The sequence below is a fragment of the Mobula birostris genome, chromosome 24 (assembly GCF_030028105.1).
Source record: "Mobula birostris isolate sMobBir1 chromosome 24, sMobBir1.hap1, whole genome shotgun sequence".
Classification (NCBI taxonomy): domain Eukaryota; kingdom Metazoa; phylum Chordata; class Chondrichthyes; order Myliobatiformes; family Myliobatidae; genus Mobula; species Mobula birostris.
This window is the reverse complement of record NC_092393.1, coordinates 39,901,218-39,924,186: the sequence shown is the minus strand read 5'-3', so window position 1 is coordinate 39,924,186 and position 22,969 is coordinate 39,901,218. Positions and strand designations below refer to the sequence as shown.

General features: G+C 39.6%; 1 pseudogene; it reads left to right on the top strand.

The window, feature by feature from the left end:
- The first annotated feature begins 22,191 nt into the window (after positions 1-22,191).
- Positions 22,192-22,497, top strand: LOC140187203 (small ribosomal subunit protein eS28 pseudogene; annotated as a pseudogene).
- The last annotated feature ends 472 nt before the right edge of the window (positions 22,498-22,969 follow it).

Here is a 22,969-nt window from a genome sequence, read left to right as displayed (position 1 = left end):
TTTCCCAGGAGAGATAGCATGTGGTCCGTCAGTTCTGAAGGTCTAGCGTCACCCATTCAAGGAAAGCAACATGCTCAGATTCAGACAGTCAAGAAGTCTGTAATAGACGTGTTTTCAGAGTGACGTCTTTATCACATGCCTGGTGTGTCTTCTAGTAGACTTACCACTCTGGCTGCAGTGGAGCTACTTTGCAATGCCACGATACAGAAGAAAAGTACAGAAACAGGCCCTTTGGCCCATCTAGTCCATGCCCAATCATTTAAACTGTCTAGTTCCAGTGATCTGCACCTGGACCAGAGCCCTCCATACCCCTGCCATCTACGTACCAGTCCAAACTTCGCTTAAACATTGAAATCAAGTTTGCATGCACCAATTGCGCTGGCAGCTCATTCCACACTTTCACCACCCTCTGAGTAAAGAAGCTTCCCCTCAAGTATTGCTGAAAATTTTCTCCTTTCACCCTTAGTCATGATCTCCAGTTGTAGTCCCACCCAACATCACTCCTCATAATTTTGCATACCACTCTCCCCTTAATCTTCTAAGTGATAGGAAATAAAGTCCTAACCTATTCAACCTTTCCCTATAACTCAGGTCCTCCAATTCCAGCAACATCTTGTAAATTTTCTCTTCTCCCTTTATTTACATCTTTCCTGTAGGTAGGTGACCAAAACTGGACACAATACTCCAAATTAGACCTCACCAATGTCTTATACAATTTCAATATAACATCCCAACTCCTGTACTCAATGCATTGATTTATTAAGTCCAATGTGCCAAAGCTTCCTTGACTAACCAACCTACCTGTGATGCCACTTTCAATGAATAATGGATCTGTATTCCCACTTCTACCGATCTATCATACTTCTCAGTGTCCTCAGTTGCATGTAGACGTGGCAATAGTACAGCATCCTTTTTTATCCTCATGAGCTGATTTATTTCATCTGTAAGGTTTAATGTTGTCGGCTGCCTTGGAAAAAATGAAAGAGAATTGAAAAATGTAGATTCAACCTGATGTAGTAAAATTTGGTATTGTTCACGGTAACTTCTCATAGCACGAACTGGGCCTCCGCCTGTGCAAACTACTCGGTAGCATATTCTTCCTAAAACTCTGGCAGCTTCAAATTAGCTGCACAGGTTGACATGGCATTGAGTATTTCTGACATTGTCAGAGAGTGTCAGGGTCACCAAAGTAGGTTCTTGTGAGGTACTGTTTGTAGAAGTTACCGACAAGTCTATTCCTTCTGTAGTCCAAAGTTTTGGATTCTGCATGTGGAAATAACTTCTCCACAGCTACTAATTCGCAAAGCTGTGTCAGGTCAGTCTTAAATTTTCTCTTTCCGAGAGCAAAGATTTTATATACATCTTCAAAATTGCCTCATTCCAAAATGAAAAAGGATTAATTCCTTTAAAAATTCAGAAATTATAGGTTAGTATTTCTCAAAGATATTTTTCTCACATATATATGAGTGCTACCATTGACAGGATTTGTGAATGGGGGAGCCCTCAATGTAATTTTTGAAATTCCCGTTATCTCCATTGGTATACAATTGTAACATCAGTGTGTTCCATTTGAGAAGAGCCATGCTCTTGCATTCACTGTTTAAGCGATGCCTCAGTGATTCTTGCTGATTGTAATGTGGAGAAATTCACGACACTTCGTTGGCTTGTCCTCAGCTGGTGATGGGTAGCAAATCATCATCACAGTAAATTCCTCTCCAATATCCACAATCACATTCTTCTATAAACATAAAATGATTAAAATTTGAGATTACATTGATTGCTCCCTATTGCCAACAGTTCCCACCCAAGGGCAATCAACAATTTTCCCAAAGGGAAAATTTAAAGGCTTACACCAGTTTATGATAAAAATTAATCTTAAAATTTATTGCAGATACTGAAAAAAATTGAGGAAAATTAAGTTAGAAGCAGGAGCAAAATATTGGAAGAGCATTTAACTTGCAAAATAAAGAAAAGCGGAAAGCGTGTTTTTCTTTCAACGACAGAATATTGATTTGTATAAACCGAAAATTAAGGCAAATTGCTCCCTTGATTTGGCCAATAAACCCCTTGTGTCTTATATGTCAGCTGCCTGAGAAATGTAAGATGCTGAAGTAACTTCAGATTTGATCTGTAAATTGAAAGCTACTGAGTGAGAAATATCTGTTTGAATTTGAAAAATGAAAACAGTATGCTGATTCAGATTTCATTAACAGTACTCTTTAATCATATTAATTGCATGGTTAGTATTAAATCACATTCATTGTATAGCCAATGCCTGCTCTTGTTATGGACTTAATATTGACTCAAAAATTGCTGTCAAAATAATGGGGAGGCTAATAACATTTCTCACTATTTATATGCAAATACTAAAGCAGCATTAGACAAGGAGAGAATCAAAAAAATAGTTCTGAGGTGCACCACTTCCCAAAAATGCTATCTTTCGTCAGCATAGTTGTTCAGCCAGCTTGACTTTCCTGTGTCATACTGTAATGACAAAATGAACACTAAAGGTTATGGCTTTCTATTAGTACCTAAATATCTTTCTAATAGTGTGATGGGTATTAATTTCTGTGAATCTAACCAAAACAGGTTTGGAATCTCATTCTTTCAGCTTTTAAATGTTGTTAGCAGTTTAAACAAAAACAAAGCACTTTTAAACTTTTTCAGGGGATTACTCATAGCTTGATGCTGGTTTCCAGTGGATCTGTTCGTATAAAAGTAGAAATGTGTGGCATATACTACTTGCAAATTTGGCACATAAATTGCACTTTTGCTACAATAACACTAAACAGATAAAAGGCATCAAATCATTTCCTTGTGTTTGCATTTGAATGGGCTCCATGTAAAAAGCGGCAACAGATCATCTAATGAAGGATAGTAATTCAGTTCCTCTCAGCAGTCAATATGCTTTTATAAAGTTGCAGCTGTACAATTACTTTAGATTTATATCTGAGTGATCGTTATCCCGATCTTTGGGAATTGGTTCTACAAAAAGCTTTGCAAAACCATTTATAACTTGTAGTTTTTCAAATTATGGGTTATTAACTTCAAACCAAATGTGCGTAATTAGTTGAAAAATCAGGTAACATTCTACATTCACTATTATGAAACTTAAAAGTTTTCATCACTTAAAACCGTAAGGTGCTATAATTAAATGTTCTATTTTAAGGCTCCTTTTAAGAATTTGCTAACAGCTCTATATTGCTGGTTAAGTGAGTTTTATTCATCAAAATTACTTTTGGTTCAGAGGGGCCAAAACTTGTAACAAATATTGGCTGAAGTGGAGGCTTCTTCATGCCAAATTTAAACTGGAACATTCTAGGCTACAGGAGTATGTTCTACAGGATGCATTAACAGCCAAAACAAGAGCTCTGTGTGCAAGGACTAAGGACCCTCTGCCAATTGCAATGAGGAGCTCCCAATGTAAAAGCCTCCAAAACATTTTGTTTTGTCCATGCGTGGCAGTGATGCTTTGTGGGCAGAAGCCACTAATACCACAAATGATTGGATGTGGATGACACTACAAATGTAAAACTCATTCCATAGATATACTCAAAGCAGATACCAATAACTATTTGGATAGCAGTGAATGAAGGGACGTAAGTCTGGGGAGGAGAAGATGGTGACACGACAGCAGCGCGCGTGGCCACTTCGGTGGTGATGTCTGTTATCTGCCAAGTAGGGGACAATGCACAGTTCTGATCTGATGGAGACAGATGTGAGAGTACGGAGGAGCATCTGGAAAACTTCTGAAATACCCGCTTCACTGCCGCCGCTACTGTGTGGTAACTGGAATCTCCGGAGCAGAAGGCCCCGAAATCCTCGGCTTTGCTTGTTTCAGCGGCCGGGGCAAGGTCGGAGGCGCTCGGCAGAGGATGGCTCTCAGGAGGCTGTATCGGAGATGCTGGTTGGAAGCTCGAAGTTTTTGAACGGATGGACTCAGTGTCAGCTGTGGTCGGCTACTTCCAAGGCATTGGCAAGTTGATGGTGCCTGGAGGTTTATGGCAGGGAGTTTCTCCCTTTTGCCGCCTGCTATCGGGGGCTCGGGAGTCGATGGACTCCGGACTTTTGAGACTTTATTTACCGTTCCCATGGTTTGTTCTTCATCAAATTATGGTATTGCTTTGCACTGCTGTAACTATATGTTATAATTATGTGGTTCTGTCAGTGTTAGTCTTCGGTTTGTCCTGTTTTCTGTGATACCACTCCAGAGAAACATTGTATCATTTCTCAATGCATGTATGAGTTTCTAAATGACAATAAAAGAGGACTGAGTGTTCTCATAATCTAAAAAAAAAGTTAATACAGGCTTTGAAATAAAGGGTACTTTGTTACTGTTTTTGTATTTTGTGTCCAATGACTGTTTCTGCATTTTTGAAATAATTTATACTTCTAAAGAAAAGTGAACTCTCCTGTTATTTTTCTTAAATTTAGACTCCTGTATGTCGTGCGAACGATTTCCCTGCACATCACATTTTATCAGGATAGAAGGTAAACACCAGCAAAATTGAGGAATAAAATTGTCCTGTATCATTTCAGACATGACCGAACAATGGACAAACATGTGAGATTAAAATAAAAGGAAACATGATGGAGTATTGATATTTGCCTTTCTCTTGGTAACATAGTCAAGAATCTTGTAGACTTCATCAGTTGTTCTCAGTAAAGAGTCAGCAGCTAAATTTAAGGACTTCTGTTAATCTGAGCCTAATTCTGCATCACACACACTGCATACTTCGATTTCACAAGAACATAGGGAAAGACACGAGCGTGGACGACTTAACTCCTTGTGATTTCTTTGTTACTTGGATCCTTTACTTGATTGCCATTTTCCTGTACTAACTTAATCCACTGCTATCCAAAAAGCTACCAATCTCAGCGTTGTGAATACCTAGTGACTAAGCCTCCACAGTATCTTGAACTGAACATGCTAAAGATTCACGGGCCTTTGAAGAAGATAGTTCCTCTCATTTCAGTCCAGAAAGGCCAACCCTTTATGTTGAGATTGTGCATCTAGTTCTAGACACAAGAGCCAGTGTCTTGCATGGACCCAGACAACCCACATAAAAATTTGAATGTTTCAATGAGATCACCTGTCATTCTTCTAAACTTTTGGGAGTGTACAGACTATACAAAGATTTTAGGTGCATATATATATATATATATATATATATATATATATATATATATAGGCCTGAGACTTTTGTACAGTACTATATTTGTCAATGTGGAACAGACAGCAAATTTGTAAATCAGGCAGGAGCAAAGCAAAGGATTTTGGGCAGAGAAGGACTGTTGGGGGTTGAGGTTGGTGTCAGTGCAGGCACCTCCAGCCCTGTGACACCAGGCAAGGCCATTGGATGCCAAACAATTGGTTTATTGATCATTACAGAATGTGTCTCTGGTGCTTCCCACTCCCCCCCTTCTCCTTGTGTGCGTGTGTGTGTGTGTCTAGGACTTTTGCACTGTACTGGAGGTCCAGATCCTCATACCCTTCTGTACTAACCTCATCTAATAACACTGGTTCCTTAGCATTTCACACTTTGATGCCTCTTAAAAATTGTGAGTCTTTGTCTCCATCACGCTCCCTGGCAGTGTACTCCAGATTCCAACTATCCCATAGAATCATACAGCAATACAGCACAGACACTTGACCTTGGGCCCATCCAGTCCACGCTAATCCCATTTTGGGCCCATACCCCTTTAAGCCCCACCTCTCTACGTACCTGTCCGTGCTTCTTAAATGGCACTATTGTACCTGCCTCAACCACATCCTCTGGCAGCTCATTCCATATATTCAGCAGGGAGCATGAAAAACCTCTCCCTCTACTCCCTTTTAAATCTATCACCCTTTCAGGTCTAGGTGAAAAGCATTCTTTCTCAGATCCTCTCTAAATCCCCCTTAACCTTAAACCAATGCTCTCTGGTTTTAGACACTAACATTATAGGAAGAAGTGTCTCAGCAATCACTCCTTCGGTTCTCCTCATAAATTTGTTCATCTTTGTCAGCTGCATCCTCACCTAGCTCTGCTCCAACAAAAATAAACCTTGTCCACAGGGTCTCCCTTGACAACTGCAAAGCTCCACCAGGCAACATCCTGGTCAGTCTCTGCAACCCCTCCAGTTTAATCACATCCTTCCTTCAGTGTTGTGAGCAAAACTGCACATGCTAGCTCAGCTGGGGTATAACTAATGCTTTATATACTGTAATTATACTATAATCCTCCTGGTTTCCTGTCATATGTCCTGGCTAATAAGGGTAAGAAATCCGTCTTCATCACCTTATCACCATCTTCAGGAGCCAAAGGACTTGTACTGCAAGTTCCCCTGGTTCCTCATTTTCCCCGTTCATTCTATGTTCTGTGTTCTATGTTCTATTATGTATATCCCAGCTACATTAGGTATTCCAAAAGCATCTTGCACTTATTAGGATTGAATTCCATCTTCCATTTCTCTGATCATCACACAAATTGAACAACATCATCTGTAACCTAAGATTACTCTCTGCAACAATCTTTAGACCATCAGTCAACTTGCTAATCATACTTGCAAGCATTAAGTCACAACAAACAGTTATGGATTTGCTAAACCATCAATGTACTTCCTCTAACACAAGTATGTCCTTCCTTAGTCAGGGAGACCAGACTTGTGCACAAAATTCCAGTTGCAACAAGGGCCCTTTAAATTTTATTTTCTCTCCCTGTCTGATTAACTTTTACTTTGCAGCCATTCACCCTTGCCTCCCTCCAGTCAAAGGGCATTGATGAAATTCCATACTTCCATCAAGTATCAGATTTAGAGCTGCAGCATTTACAGTATATGAATGACTTGTGAAGATTGGTTACATCGTTTGTTGAGGTTTGGGCTTTTGGGCTGCCTATGATGAAGACAGATCATCCCAAGGGTTTGCAATGCAGGCAATCTGTTGTGAGTGTTCAGTATTATATTTCTTACTGTGTCTAGAACAGTGACTCCTCAGTAAACTTTCCAAATGCAAATTTCTGTTTTCATAAATAGAAATGATAGTTTTAAATCAAAAAATTGCCAAGTAAGCATTCATTGAAAATGTCTTTATTCCCAGCTATGCTTCCGGGAGTAATTTTCAACGTCACCATTTCTCTAAAGGTCACAGAGAGTCCTTCCAAAGTAACCAGCATCTGTCTACTCAGCACAACAGCCGAACAACAAGAATTTATGCTTATGTAATTCATATTTTAATAGTTTAAGATTATGTGGCTTTATAGGTTGTTATTATCATTCATAGTAGCCTCTCTGTATTGGTTATTTAAAGCTTTTGAAATGTGCTTGTATTATGAGATGTAGGCTTCCTTAGTTGGAAGTTATTTTCATCTTGATAACAAACACACACATCAGCAATAAACAGGCACTAAGCTGCATATATACAATATGTTTCCTTAATCTTTCCGTGAGACACAAGACAGTTTTGCCTCCTGTAAAGCTGGCAGTGGGGTGAGAGGTGAGGGGTAGAATGAAGGAAAGAGTGCAGGACTCTCTAGAAGAAAGCAGTTGTAGATAAATCAAGCTTAGATGGCTGGAAGAGCTGTGATATCAAGTGGAAGCTATTTTAGTAATAACACTATTTATTGCATTTCAGCGTTGGAAGAAAACTGATACTGGTTTCTGCTCTGCAATGATCAGCTTCAGTGTCTGAGAGCAAACCACGTTAACTGATCTACACACATGTTTGGAGATGGGCGCCTTAAGCTCTGCTAAGCAGCGTGCTGATTGTTAAAAACTGACATTTTCCCCCAGATTTCAGAATTGAATACACAACAGTGTGTACTGTAATAGACTGAGGACAGGACATTGCAAAGGTGTCACAGGGATTGTATAACTGAAAGGGATAGTGACACTATGTATTCTGAACCATTAGTCCATAAGACTAAGACATGGAAGCAGAATTAGACCACTTGGGCCTGTCCAGACTGCGCTGCCTTTTGATCCTGGCTGATCTATTTTCCCTCTCAACCCCATTCTCCTGCTTTTTCCCTGTAACCTTTGATGCACTTGCTAATTAAGAACCAATCAATCTCTGCTTTAAGCTTACACAATGACCTGGCCTCCATAGCCATCTGTGGCAATGCATTCCACACTCTGATTAAAAAAATTCTTCCTCATCTCTGGCCTAAGGGGACATTCCTCTATTCTGAAGATGTGCCCTCTAGTCCCAGACATCCCCCACTATAGGAATTATCCTCTACACCTCCACTCAATCTGGGCCTTTCAATATTCAATAGATTTCAATGAGATCACTCCTCATTTTTATAAGCTCCAGTGAGTGCAGGCCCACAGCCATCAAATGTTTCTCATACATTAACCAAATCATTCTGATCATTCTTATGAACTTCTCCTCCAATGCCAGCAGATCCTTTCCGAGATAAAGGCCTTCTTATAAGAATACTTATATTTTTATTTCATTAATTAATGCAACTCTATGTTTAAAACAGTTGGACCAATTATTTCCATTCCCAAATTGAGGGATTAGTATATTTATATTTTTTAACTTACTCTGCTATCCATATATATCCCCAAAATCAAATTCAGCTGATATTATATACAACATTCTTCAAAGCAATCCCATCTTACTTTTTAAAGTTTCAGAAAAATATTTTATTTTCCCATTGTAGCTTGGAGTAAAACCTGGTTTTTAGATGAAAAGATTTCAATTTTACTCTTTAATTCTCCTCAGCACTGATTTTTAATCAGAGATTATGTGACTGCCTTACACGACACTTGTGTTGAGTCCTTAGAGGAAACGATGAGCTTTCCATTGTTTGCAATTTTGATTCTCCATCACACTCCCGTGTTGATCCATGACCTCAACACAAACTTCTGTAAAAGCGGCTCATTTCTGAGCTGGGCACTTTTCAGCTTTCTGGACTCTGCAGAATTCTACAAGTTCAGAGGACTTGGTATCTCGATCTGCGTCAGTCTTCCATCTGTGATATTCGCTCAACTTGTTTGGTTTCTTTATGCCCCTCCATAGATGCTGTCTGACTTGCTGAGATCGCCCCAGCATTTTAAATGTGTTACTCAAGATTTCCAGTATCTACAGAATCTCTTGTGTTTTTGTTTTTTTTTTCTTTTTATTCTCTGGGAATGAAGGATCTGCCCAGCTGGACCTGCTAGACATGTCTTCGTATTTTGCATTTTACAATTCCTTACGGATTTCTTACTGCCTAGAGGATCATCGGGGTCCCCTCACTCTCTGGGATTCAGAAGAATGAGAGGGGATCTTATAGAAACATACAAAATTTTGAAAGGGATAGACCAGACAGAAATAGGTAATTTGTTTCCTTTGGTAGGTGAGACTAAAACTAGGGGACATTGCCTCAAGATTCAGGGGAGAAGATTTAGGACGGAGGTGAGGTGAAACTTGTTTTTCCCAGACAGTGCTGAATCTGTGGAATTCTCTGTCCAGGAAAGCAGTTGAGGCTTCTTCACTAAATATATTTAAGATACAGTTAGATAGGTTTTTACATAGTAAGGGAATTAAGGGTTATGGGGAAAAGGCAGGTAGATGGAGCTGAGCTTATGGACAGATCAGCCATGATCTTATTGAATGGCGGGGCAGGCTCGATGGGCCAGATGGCCGACTCCTGCTCCTATTTCTTTTGTCCTTATGTTCTTATGTTCTCACCCCAATTTGTAACATTTACCAGGAGCATTGTATACAAAAGGCCCAAAGCATTGTTGAGGATCCCTACCACCCATCCCACAATCTCCTTGACCCACTGCCATCAGGAAGGAGGTACAGGAGCATCAGGACTAGAACTGCCAGACTGGGTAACAGCTTCTTCCATAGGCTGTGAGATTAATGAATACAATACCATGACTGAGGTCTTGTAACTAGAACAGGAAGTTGTGTACTGTTTGCTATTTACTCTATTGTTTGCCTGTGCTGCGCAGTTCACAAGCATTTTGAATTTTATTAACTTATTTGTGGTCATATTTTGTTTTCTGTGCTGTGTTTGATATACTGTATGTATTGTGTGTGCATGTTGGTCTGGAGGAATGCTGTGTCCTTTGTTTGTATATATGCACAGTCAGATGACAACAAACTCGAACCTGAACTTGAACTTCAGATTTTCGTCTATGTTCTCACTATCTAAATTCTCTCCATTCAGTCTTATTACTATGGTCACACAGCTTTACTCCTGCACTAATAGACACCTATTGTCTGCCCCACCCTCCCTGCAGTTTTAACAAGCTTCTTTTCTCTCCTTCGCAGATCAGCTGAAGGCTCTTCAACTGAAACATTAACTCTGTTTCCCTTCCCACCGGTGTGGCTTAACTTGAAGAATATTTCCAGCGTTTTCTGGTTTTACTTAAGTTTCCAGGAGGGTTGAAAGCTCAGTCAAGGACATCAGTTTGAAGGAGAGTTTTAGAAGGAGGGAGAGTTGGAGAGAGCTCAAAAAGAAATTACTGCGCTTAGGGTTTCACTTAAGGAAAGATTGCCATTAAACAGCAGCTCTATTTGGCAAAGGTGGTTCAGTCATTTTCTATATGTTCCTTTTTGAAAGAGATATTGTATGTATTTTTAGCCAGAAGACCATAAAATCATAAGACATAGGAGCAGAATTGAGTCAGTTCTGCCATTCCATCATGGCTGATTTATTATTGATCTATCCCCCATTCTCTTGACTACTCCCTGTAACCTTTGACACCCTTATTAATTAAGAACTGATCGCCCACCCCTTTAAATATACTCAATGACTTGGCCTCCACAGCCGTCTGTGGCAATGGATTCAACAGATTCACCACCCTCTGACTAATCTCTGTTTGTGATTTTATTCTCAGGCTGTGCCCTCTGGTCCTAGACCCACCCACGATTTGAAACATCCTCTCCATGCCCGCTTTATCTAGGCCTTTCAGTATCCAATAGATTGTAATAGATCCTCCTTTATTCTTCTAAACTCCAATTAGTACAAGTCGAGAACCATCGAACACACCTCAAACATTTACTTTTTCATTCCTGGGTTCACTCATGAATCTTCTCTGGACACTCTCCAATGCCAGCAAATCCTTTCGTAGATACGGAGTCCTAAATTGCTCACAATACTCCTAATATGGTCTGACAAATGCTTTATAAAGTCTCAGCATTACATTCTCACTTTTATATACATACTTCCAGAAAACCTTCCATTAGTCCTTTCTATTACTTCCCGAAAGAGGGTCTGATAAACTCAGTAGGTTGCAGCTACCTGATCTACACATAAGACTTACTCCATTAACTTATTTTGCTGGTGTTCCGAAGTCTTTCACTGGAGTTTAAGTTGTGTTAACTCTAACACTGGCCAAAGGCCTTTCCCATTCATTCTCTGCTTCTCACTTTAACCACAGCTGACAGAGCACCTGTCTTCCTGGAACTTGACACTCTTCCAATCAACACTTCAAACTGGAGCTGAAAGCAGGGCATGTGAAATCCAGACTTGGCAGCAGGACATCCTGGATATGTGAGACCATTCATAAATCAGAAATGCTGCTTATTGTATTCCTTGAGAATAAATTTTTAGCTGCAGATGCAAAAGTTTTTTGGCAGGAAAGCTGATTATTAATTTTGCATGAAATTACTCCATCATTGCTTCTTTTACTTAGCCTATCAATGTCCTATAAAATAAATGCCCCTTTATTATAATGCCTTTCCTTAAGCAAGTTTAGGTTATTACAGTACATCACAAATTGTTTGGATTCCGCTCGTTATTACGATTCTTAATAAAATCCAGCAATATTCAGAGAGAACAGAAACAACAATGTTTCCAACCTCCTTTACACTGCTGTGACAATTTCTATCTTGGGGCAGCACTAACATAGCGGTTAGAGTAACAATTTACCGTGCCAGTGACTCAGGTTCAATCCCATGGGTTTCCTCCAGTTACAGTACTTCGATTTCCTTCCACAGTCCAAAGTCGTCAAGTCAAGTCAAGTTTATTGTCATTTAACTATATACATGTGTACGGTCAAAGGAGACAACAATTCTCCAGACCAGGGTGTATAATAATTTATGAAAGTAAGGATGAAATCTACAGATGGATTACACATAAGTAAACAGACCAAAGTGTATAAATTAAATATTGCAAGGTACAGAACAGATTAACCAGTGACACTTTGAATGTGATGCAGCAGGGAGTTCAGAAACCTAATGGCCTGAGGGAAGAAACTGTTTCCCATCCTAACCATTCTTGTTTTTATGCGTTGGAATCTCCTACCTGATGGTACTACGTCAAAGCTGGATGGATGGGTGGGATCATTAATAGTACTAAGGGCCCTACACACGCAGTGCTCCGGTTAAATGCCCCTGATGGATGGTAGGAAGACCCCAGTGATCCTCTCAGCCGTTCTCACAGTTCTTTGTTGGGTGTTCAGGTCCGATGGTCCACTGCTACCGTATCAGATTGAGATGCAACTTGCCAGGACACTCTTTATTGTTCTTCTATAAAATGCAGTTAAGATCGGAGCGAGCCTCACTTCCGTCCCTCGCCTTAGGAAATGGAGATGCTGCTGTGCCTTCTTGTTCAGGGAGGTGATACTAAGGGACCAGGTGAGCTCATCGGTGATGTGAACTCTCAGGAACTTGGTGCTCTTAACTCTCCCTATGGAGGAACCATGTATTTACAGAGGGGGCTGGTTCATCTGCATCTTCCTGAAGTCCACAACAATTTCCTTGAAAGAGGTACAGATTATGTTATTTTATTTTATTTTTGATACTGCATGGAACAGGGCTTTCTGGCCCAATGAGCCGCCTTGCATTGCAACCCACCTATTCACAGGACAATCTACAATGACCAATTTGTCTACTAATTGGTATGCCTTTGGACTTTGGGTGGAAACCAGAGCACCCGGAGGAAATCAATGTGGTCAAGGGGAGACCGTACTAGCTCTTTCTAGACAGTGCCGGAATTAAACTCTGAACTCCGACACCCCGAGTCGTAATATTACATGCTAGCTGCTGAGCGATCATGGCACTGTGGTATTGAGGAATGGCTCAGTACAGTACTGAAAGAGAGATAGCTAACTCTGAGAGAAAATTGTCGGCACAGGTAAGTATTCAAATTGTTTTGCAATATTTTAATTAATTATTTGTCAGTATTTTACTTTGCCTAATGCTTAATTAAAATAATATTTCAATCCATTTGAATAATTTATATTTATCTGACTTACAGAAATAATCAACAGCTTAGAAGGAAAAGCCTCAGGAAATACTCACAATTGCAAGCCACTTCACCTTGTGGGACGCCTTCTTGGATACAGATGATCAGATTAATCAGTGTCCCACTTCTGGTAAAGGCATGTGTGTTGAGCACAGTAGCTGGACAATGAAAGCTTGCTATTGCATTACTGTTAATAATGTCACATCCAGATCATCCCTAGGGTTTGTGATATCATAAAGTGTGGTTTGCTTTATGTCCTCAGAATTAAAAATAGAACATTCAGTAAAAACAGTAGATTTTCATTCTAGTCTTCTTCTTCTTCTTATGCTCTTCCTCAGGATCAAGGATAATTTGCTTTCCCCTTGAATCGCATGGGTTCTAATGGGTTCAGTATAAAAACGACAAAATTTTGTTCAGATGGACAACTGAGAGATAACGCACCACTGCTGCTTATCTCAGACTTCCAAGTGCTCCTCTTGGATGGATTCAAAGTTCTCAATTATTTCTTTACTATATTGAGTGATCATAGACCAGAGACTTTGAGGAGTCATTTTTGCAGGGAAACTTTGAGGACATCCTGAATCATTTCCTATTTTTACATGGTAACCTTTTCTCTTAATAGAGCTTAGAATGGAGTGTGTGGTTGAGAAGTCTAGTTTTGTCCAACCCAACTTAGGTAACTGACAGTAACTGGACCCTCAGTGCTGGAGATACTGACCTGGAGAGGATATTGATATTGGTTCACATCCTTCCAGTGAATTTGGGGAATTCTGTGCAAATGGTGTTGATGATATCTTCATGATACATTGAGTACCTGTAAAGGTCTTGGGAACCTTTGGAGGGCAAAGAATATTGCTGCCCAGTAGATCATCAATTTTGTGCCAATTCTAAGATCTTAACTTTCTATATCATCTTTTCCTCAATTGATTAAAAGACTGTGCTGGTGAATTGAAAGTGATGGTGACGTTTGATGACGGTTCTGAGTGGTGGCTTCCGAGTTATAGGAAGTTATCCATATTTTCCAACATCTCACTATGAGCCATTATTGCTGGAGGGGAGTGTGGCACAGCAGTAGTGAGGGGTGGGGAGAAGGGGGAAGTTTGTTTAGGACTTTTATTGATGCTGATGGTCATATTTTCATAGTTTTCAGTGAATTCACAAGTATTTATGAAAATTATGAACAGCAAAGGCACCCAGCTTATCACTATGGAAGCCCACTTGTCACCATTCCCAAACCTGAATCATGACCATTTATAACCATCTTCTGTATTCTCTTTTCTGTCTTCTGAGCAGCTATTTTGTTTTAAAAAATAAGTGTTCACAAAAATGCACTCATCCAAGTTTCATCTGTGTATTGCAACTTGACTTGCGGTTCAGGTGACCTTAGTTCTGGAGTGTAACCTCTGCAACTTGAACAGGTTCTAACAGATTGAATCTGCTCCAGCAGGAGATTTATTGAAGGTGAGATGCAATGCTGAAGAACAAAAGATTGAGAAAGGTGTCAGGGTAACAATGCTGCTTTGTTTGACACTGGTAAATAATGGTTAAGCTATAGATCATTGAATAGATTCATGGCTTACATGCCATCAAGTAGCAAATGTAAAATAGAGACACGTAATGTTGAAAACAGAATATGAGGAAGGTACACCACAGTCCAATCGATAGAGTCAAAGGCTTCACTGATGATGATAAAGGATAAGTATAATGTCTGATGATATTCCCTGCATTTCTTTTGGAATTGTTGCACAGTTGAGATCACATCCACTGTACCCTTGTCTAGATGGACAGCATTTACACTATGATTCAGGGAATTATAGTACCATTCTTTAGCCACGGGAAGGAAGCAGTTGAGGTGGATCCAAGTGATGATTTTCCCTGTGGCTCATGGCAGTAAGACTCTGCTACAATTACCCTAGTCAGTTTTCTCGATTTAGGTAACTTCAGGGAGTTCATCCCAGGGTTCTCCTCAACATAGCTCCTATAGAAGCTGCAGCACTAGCCTCTGAACTACAGTGTGCATTTCTCCATCTAGAAGCACACTGGACATGATCTTCAACACATAGCAACTCAACTCTGAGAGAAACGCAGAAAGGCAGAAGCAGCAATAGTACCCATACATGGGCCTTTTCAATCTTCAGCACTTCTGGCCATAGGCCACAGTCCAGTAGACATTATTTTTTGGGTGGTTTCTTGTCGAACTCAGCCACAATGATGGTTTGGTTAAATCAGCAAGCTAATTTTCACAAATGCTACAGATACTGCATCAATACAGCCTTGGAACATCTCTGAAATATATTTCAAATATGTCTCATTTTGAGTTTCAGTATTTCCAGCTGGTGTTTATTTACCACAGACCAAAGAGAGTTTCAGGCCAATTCTGCAAAAAAAAACAAACCCACAAGCCTTTATAAATGTTTGCAAATCAAAGTAGCAATTCACAAGACGGAAAAGAGAAAAGAGAAGATGATTATAAATGGGCACATTTCAGGTTTGAGAACAGTGACAAGTGGGCTCCCACAGGAATAAGTTGGATGCCTTTGCTAGTCATAACCTTCATAAATCAGCTCAATGAGGAGATTCTGCTGATTGTAAAGAACTGTATTGGAAAATGAAGAATGTTTTATGACTATTATTTGGAAAAGTAGCAAAGCTTCAATATTAGTTTAAAGATTGACATGAAAAAATAATTTTAATATGATTGAAACAAGTATTTCAATAATTTTGATATTGAACCATACAGGTTTTGGGGTGAACATGTTAAATCATTTTACCATCAGTAAACTACATAAATGAAACACTACAAAGCTGCAAATGTTCAGCAATCATATCATCTGAGACCAAGCCAAGTCCTGATAAATTGATCTCTGAACTGTCACTTTATATTTTGACCCTTATAATATCCATTCAAAAACAAGCGTTTTTCGCTGTGATGGGGCAAGTAAAATGTGACAAGATGTGATACGGAATGATTGCTGAATAAAAGTATAAGCAATGAACAGAAAAGTGTTTGACAGTAATGAAATTATTTAATACCTCCAGAGTACTGAGAATACACCATGCACTGAAGCAATCCTAACCATGGTGCCAAATATATTTTTCTCTGTGATGCCCAGCTAAGTTTTGTTTGCCTTTGTCATATTTCCTTGCTTCAACTTTATCACATGAGCAAGTTTCCTTGACTTCCATTAATCACTACCTTTGTGGCACTGTTGTCTGTCTTTGCAATTCTGCCTGAAATCACAGGTGAGATGTGTTATACCTTCCACAGTTTGAATTATGACAATGATAGAACTGCACAGTTCCTGATATAAAATAAAACTTAAAGAGGAGATGTGAGCATCAAGCTAAAAAGAATGACAGCAGCTGTGGAACTGAAGAAATTGTGTTTTGAAGGTACTGAGCATGTCTGTGATCAGTGCGGAAGGCAAAGATCAGTCCCTAGATGACAATTAGTGTCCCTTCATCAGCAGGGAATGTAATAGATGCTATTTCAGGGGCAGAAAAATTGATCTTCTAGCACCTTGATGGTGGATTCTGCCCAAACTTACTAACACCAGAACAGTGACTCCATTTATTTGAATCGAATGCAATATCTGTGTGGGACACAGTAAGTTATACTTTTTTGAAATCTGTTAGCTCATTTAATTACTTTTAATTTCTTTGAAGTGTACTTAAATATTGTTTAATTTATTTGAAACATAATCCTTTTGAAAAACTTAATGAGTATTTTAAAATGGATTTAGAAGGATTTTGAATGCTTCTGAAATATACAGTAGATAGTTTTCTTTGGTCAGTGGAGTGCTTCATCACAAACTCTGAGCCATTGAACATGCTTTGAGCCCAAGCCTTTAAGTATATTTAAGGCAGAGGTTGATAGATGCTTGATTGGTCATGGCATGAAGGGATATGGGGAAATGGCAGAAAATTGGGGCTGAGGGGTAAAAATGGATCAGTCTTAATGAAATGGCAGAGCAGACTCGATGAGCCAAATGGTCTAATTCTGCTCCTGTATCTTATGATCTTATGGTCTCTTCATTGACCAGAGCAGCCTGGTGCCAAAGGGCAGGTTGGATGTCTGATTGTCAATATTCAGGCAAAAAGTATTTAGAAGGGAAAGTAGATGATTAGGAACCATGAGATGCATTATTTGGAAAGAAGGGCAGCTTAGATGTTGTTTAGAAGTTGGAGAAAGTGTGGTAATTAAAATGTTGGATGTTGACTGCAGTTTAGGATGATGTACAGAGGATATAAAGAAATTGCATCAGGACTGAGAAGAAGAAATTGCATAATCATTATTGGGATGTTGGTTATTTCAAACTTCATAAAGAAAAAGCAGCAAGAGGTGGAGTGGCATTGGTGCTGATAAGATCTACTGTTTCACTAGGAAACAGTAGATCTAGGAAAAGTGATGATTGTAAAATTTTGGATAAAACAGTGTGAATACTGGGAGATGAACACAGTGTTAACTCCTGCAGCTTTTGAGTCTGAAACCATACAATAAATACAACATGGGCAGAGCAGGCTCAGTGATATGACTGAAGTGCTGATAAAGCCAGGAATGGTATCATGTTGATCAAAGATTAGATCAGTTTGCAGATCTAGAGCATGCTGGAATTCTCAGAAAGCATACTCTGAACCAAGAAAAAAATGCACTGCTTAAACAACATGATTGGCTGCGCATGTTATCGTGTAGTACAGTATATTGTTTTTTATGGATGGTTATGGAATTCAGACTTGCGTAAGGGTTACAATAATGGCTATTAATATGCATATTTCACAAAGACAGACTATGCTATAATCCATGAGAGACAAAGAGTAATTTCCAGCTCAGGCTCTAGTCAATATTTATCTTGTATGTTCAAATATATTGATTTAAAATATAATGTTTCCTCCATTGTTTTAGATAGGAAACTATCATTTAAGAGAACATTATCAAAACATTTTTAATTTTTCTCACCTGTGCCTTTGGTCCTGTATAAAGCTGACTGCACAGAATTTAATGAGAATCTGATCCTCTTACTGGTCAGCTCATCTCCAAGCCCCTGCACCTGAGGGCTGCAAGACGAAACCAGATGCCAGCTGGAGGTTGGATGCCAATATATCTGGAACTCTTTCTCTCCACTGTTCTCTGTTCTCACCACTGATGTGCCCAGATGAATGCACTTTGCACCTGACCTTTTCCCTTGGGCCAGTGATGAGTGGTGTGGGCCCCTATTCATTTGAACAGCATTACCAACACAGATCAATCACATAAATGCAGGTGTACTGTGTGCTTATTTATCTCAATGATTCTGATTCATTTCTGGGGCTTTAAGATTTTGTTCATTAAATTCATCTTTTTAATTAGGGGAGAAGATGGTGGCGCGATGACAGTGTGCGCGGCCTGTCTGGTGATGAATATCTGTTATCTATCAAGTAGGGGACCATGCACAATCCTGATTTGATGGAGACAGAGGTGAGCGCACAGCGGAAAATCTGGAAAACTTCTGAAATGTCCGCTCTGCTGCCGCTGCTACTGTGTGATAACCGGAATCTCTGGAGCTGAAGGCATTGAAATCCTTGGCTTTGCGTGTTTCAGCGGCCGGGAAGAGGTTGAAGGCGCTCGGCAGAGGATGGCGCTCGGGAGGCTGTATTGGAGAGGCTTCTCGAAAGCTTGGAGTTTTTGGACGGATGGACTCAGTGTCGGCTGTGGTCGGCTGCTTCCAAGGTATTGGCAAGTTGACGGTGCCTGAAGGTTTATGGCAGGGAGTTTCTCCCTTTTGCCGCCGCTGTCGGAGACTCGGGAGTCGATCGGCTCGGGACTTTGAGACTTTTTTTTTACTGTGCCTATGGACTGTTCTTCATCAAATTGTGGTATTGCTTTGCACTGCTGTAACTATATGTTATAATTATGTGGTTTTGTCAGTGTTAGTCTTTGATCTGTCTTGTTTTCCCTGATATCATGCCGGAGAAACATTGTATCATTTCTCAATGTACGTATGCATTTCTAAATGACAATAAAAGAGGACTGAGTGTTCTCATAATCTAAAAATTTCTGTAAACTGTTTCAGTTTTTAACAATCAAAAACGATTAAGTATATGGTTCAAGGAAATTTGACAGCGCACAATTTGGTCCGTTATTCAAAACAAAACTTCTACTTGGTAAAAATACATCATACAGGACAAACCAGCCCATTTGATTCCATTGCTGTGTGACTACAGTATGCCATCTGCATCATCCATTGCAGTTACACGCTTAGGCTATATCCACAGGACTGAGTAAATCCACGACTTCTTCCATTAGGTAGGACAAGAGCAACAGATGCATGGGAACACTGCAATCTTTAGGTTCTCCTCCAAGTCTCATACTGCTTGTTATGGTGATTCATCATTGCTCCTTTGTCATTGTGATTAAACACAGCCAAAAGCACTGGGCCAGTATAATCACCAGAGGACCATAGTCTGGGTGTTCTGGAACCCAGTTCACCACCTCCTTTCCGAGAGTAATCAAGGATGGGCTAAAAATATTGCCATTGATAAATCCTATAAAACAAATAAAATTAAAAAGCAAGCATGAAGTGAGATCAATTTTAGGTCCCTGTCTGTGTTTTTGTCCAATCCCAAAAGTTATGGCACAATTTCATCTCAGTAACACAACAAGGATTTGAGCCTCTGAAGATGGGAACACTTCCAAATTATTGGAGTTCATATTTAAAATCTGGAGTTGGTTACAGATAAGGGGAGGTAATGAAGATGAACCCAATCCAGTGGACTGGAAGCCAGAAATAAAAACAGAAAATGTCAGACAACATCTATGAAGAAAAGAGAGTTAATGTTTCAGGCTGAAGAGCCTTTGTCAGGCTGAGAAAAGAAGAAAATGAGCTTGCTTTCAGTTGAGAAACCATTGGAAAGAAGATTACTTTGAGGCATAAGTGACTGAGGAACCCAGGAATGGACAGCAGTGGACGTGAATTATGATGAAAAGGCAGTCAACAGATGGCTATCAGGATGTGGGGAAATGGGATCGGAGGGGTAAGGGAAGGGAAATGAATTGACTGAAGGGAAATAGGGAAGTGGAGAAAGTGGAAAGAGAAGGAGAAAAACTTCAGGTTTACAAGGAAAGGGAAGGAAAGAAGCTGGGAATGATACTTTAAACAGGCCGAATGTAGCTAATATTGAACAGAGTATTAAAATAAGAGAATTGGCTTGAACTGGAGGCAATGACAGACTGGTACTGAAATGAGGCAGGAATGTTTAAAGTGAAGACATTTTCTATAAGAAATAGCAGGCACTGATTCTATGGATTGCGATGGAATAGGTAATGATCTGTTGATAGCTAGAAGTATGATAATCATTGTGACCAACATTGTGACTTCATTTTATTTCTTTCTAATAAGGACCACAGACTGCAATCAATAGGATAGGCAGCAACACCTCCAGCATGATTATTCTCCAAAATGATGCTCCACAAGGCCCCAGTGTTACTTATTATACACTTGCAACCATGTAGACCAATTCTGCTCTAACTCCATCTGCAAGTCTATCATGGGAAATAACTTTGTCATATCTAATTATTTCAGGCCTTTTAACAATTGGAAAGGGAGAGAGAGATGTTCGAGTTCAAAAAAAGGGCAGGAAACGGATGAAATTTACAGGTTCATAAGCAGAGAGTTCAAAGTGATAATGATAATAAATTCTTAAAAAGCAGAAATGGCTGGCTACATCGGAAAAATAAACACATCATTTGAATGCACCACAGATAACTGAAAGAATTGAGCAGTGTTTTGAAGCAAATGAAATAGTCAATGAAAGTGAGTGCCAGTGTTACTGAATGCAATAGGTGGAAAAGCAAACAGTTTGCTTACAAGTTTGACTGCTCCAACCAAACTGGCTGAAATGAGTTTTGCTGATACTGTGAACATAATGCAAGAACACTTAGAACCAAAACTATGTTGATTGCAGAACGCTTTAAGTTTCATAAGCAGACTCAAAAGAAGGGGAGTCTATTTCATCACATGTGGATGAATTGAAGAAATTTTCTGAGCATTGTCGTTTCAGTGATGGGCTAAAGATGTACTGGGAAATTATTCAGTTTGCGGAATTTTAGTAGAAAGCTTTGAAAAACTGCTCCTAGCTGAAGCACATCTCACATTTAAAAGAACACTTGAAATTGCTCTATCAATGGAAACAGCAGGCAGAATTGGAAGTTAGTTGAAGTCGAGCATGAAAGAGAATGTGAACAAAATTGGAACGTCTAAACAGAAACGTGCTTGGCTGAACAAGTTGTGTTACTGTTGTGGTAGGGGCTCACACACACCAGAACAATGTAGATTTAAAGGTGAAATTTGCAAAAAATGCAATAAAGCAGGACACATACCAATAGCATGTCAGGCAGACAAAAATAAATGGACTGAACAGGGAAGACTAAAAGATAAAAAATCAAGCTGCAATTTCAAAAGTAGCACTAATTGGCACGATATTAATGGAAAATCTAATAACGATGAGAGTGACACAGGACTGGGTGGCCTTGAGATTTAAAATGTAAAAGCTAACAAGGAACAAGTAAACTGGCTTACACCAGAAGTAAATAGCAAATTAATTAAAATGGAATTGGACACTGACTGGGCTGTTTCAGTCATTCGATGATTTTATTCTGAACAGCATTTCAAGGATACTAAACTATAGCCTGCAGATATTCAACTAAGAACTTATACATGACTTTTTATCTTTAACTTTTCCCTGCTCAGTCCATTTATTTTTGTCTGTCCAACACCTCTTTGTATATGTTCTACTTAATTAATATTTGAGTAATATTGTGAATATACTGTTTGATTAGGCATTCTTTGTTTGTTTACATAATTCATTACAGGTTATATATGAACGTATGTGAATGGCATACATCATTAGGCCACCACACCATATGTGAGTGCCTAGCTAAAGTAAAGAAAAGTAAAACTGAGTAGACATGTTTCCCGTGTTATTCTTTCAATTTGTTTTTGGAGTTACGAAACATTTTTTTTTTCGCTAAGCTGCTGCCGTGATGGAGGACCCGCGGACACAGGCCGTCAAATTAGCACGGGTTACCAAGGTTCTTGGAAGAACTGGGTCGCAGGGACAGTGTACACAGGTACGTGTGGAATTTATGGATGACAGCAACCGATCCATCATTCGGAATGTGAAAGGGCCAGTCCATGAGGGAGATGTGCTCACGCTTTTGGAGTCTGAGCGTGAAGCAAGAAGATTACGATAACAGGTATGCCGTCTGCCAACAGAAGCTCCTCATCTAAAAAACTGCTATAGACGCTTGGAAATCATTCTGGACTAAATGGAATAATAAATTGTATAACTGACAAAAAAAAAGTGAATGCAAGCAGGCTTTTTCCACTGAGGCAAGGGGAGAAAAAAACCAGAGGACATGGGTTAAGGGTGAGGGGAGAAAAGTTTAAAGGGAACATTAGGGGGGGCTTCTTCACACAGAGAGTGGTGGGAGTATGGAATGAGCTGCCAGATGAGGTGGTAAATGTGGGTTCTTTTTTAACATTTAAGAATAAATTGGACAGATACATGGATGGGAGATGTATGGAGGGATATGGCCCATGTGCAGGTCAGTGGGACTAGGCAGAAAATGGTTCGGCACAGCCAAGAAGGGCCAAAAGGCCTGTTTCTGTGCTGTAGTTTCTATGGTTTCTATGGTCTATAACAATTGACTTCAGTAAGGGGGTGGTATACATGCTGCTATTTACCTCAGTGATGCTGAGGCTTGAGAAGTTTGAGAGCTTTGGCTTCCTGGGAGTGGATACCACTAATAGCCTGTCCTG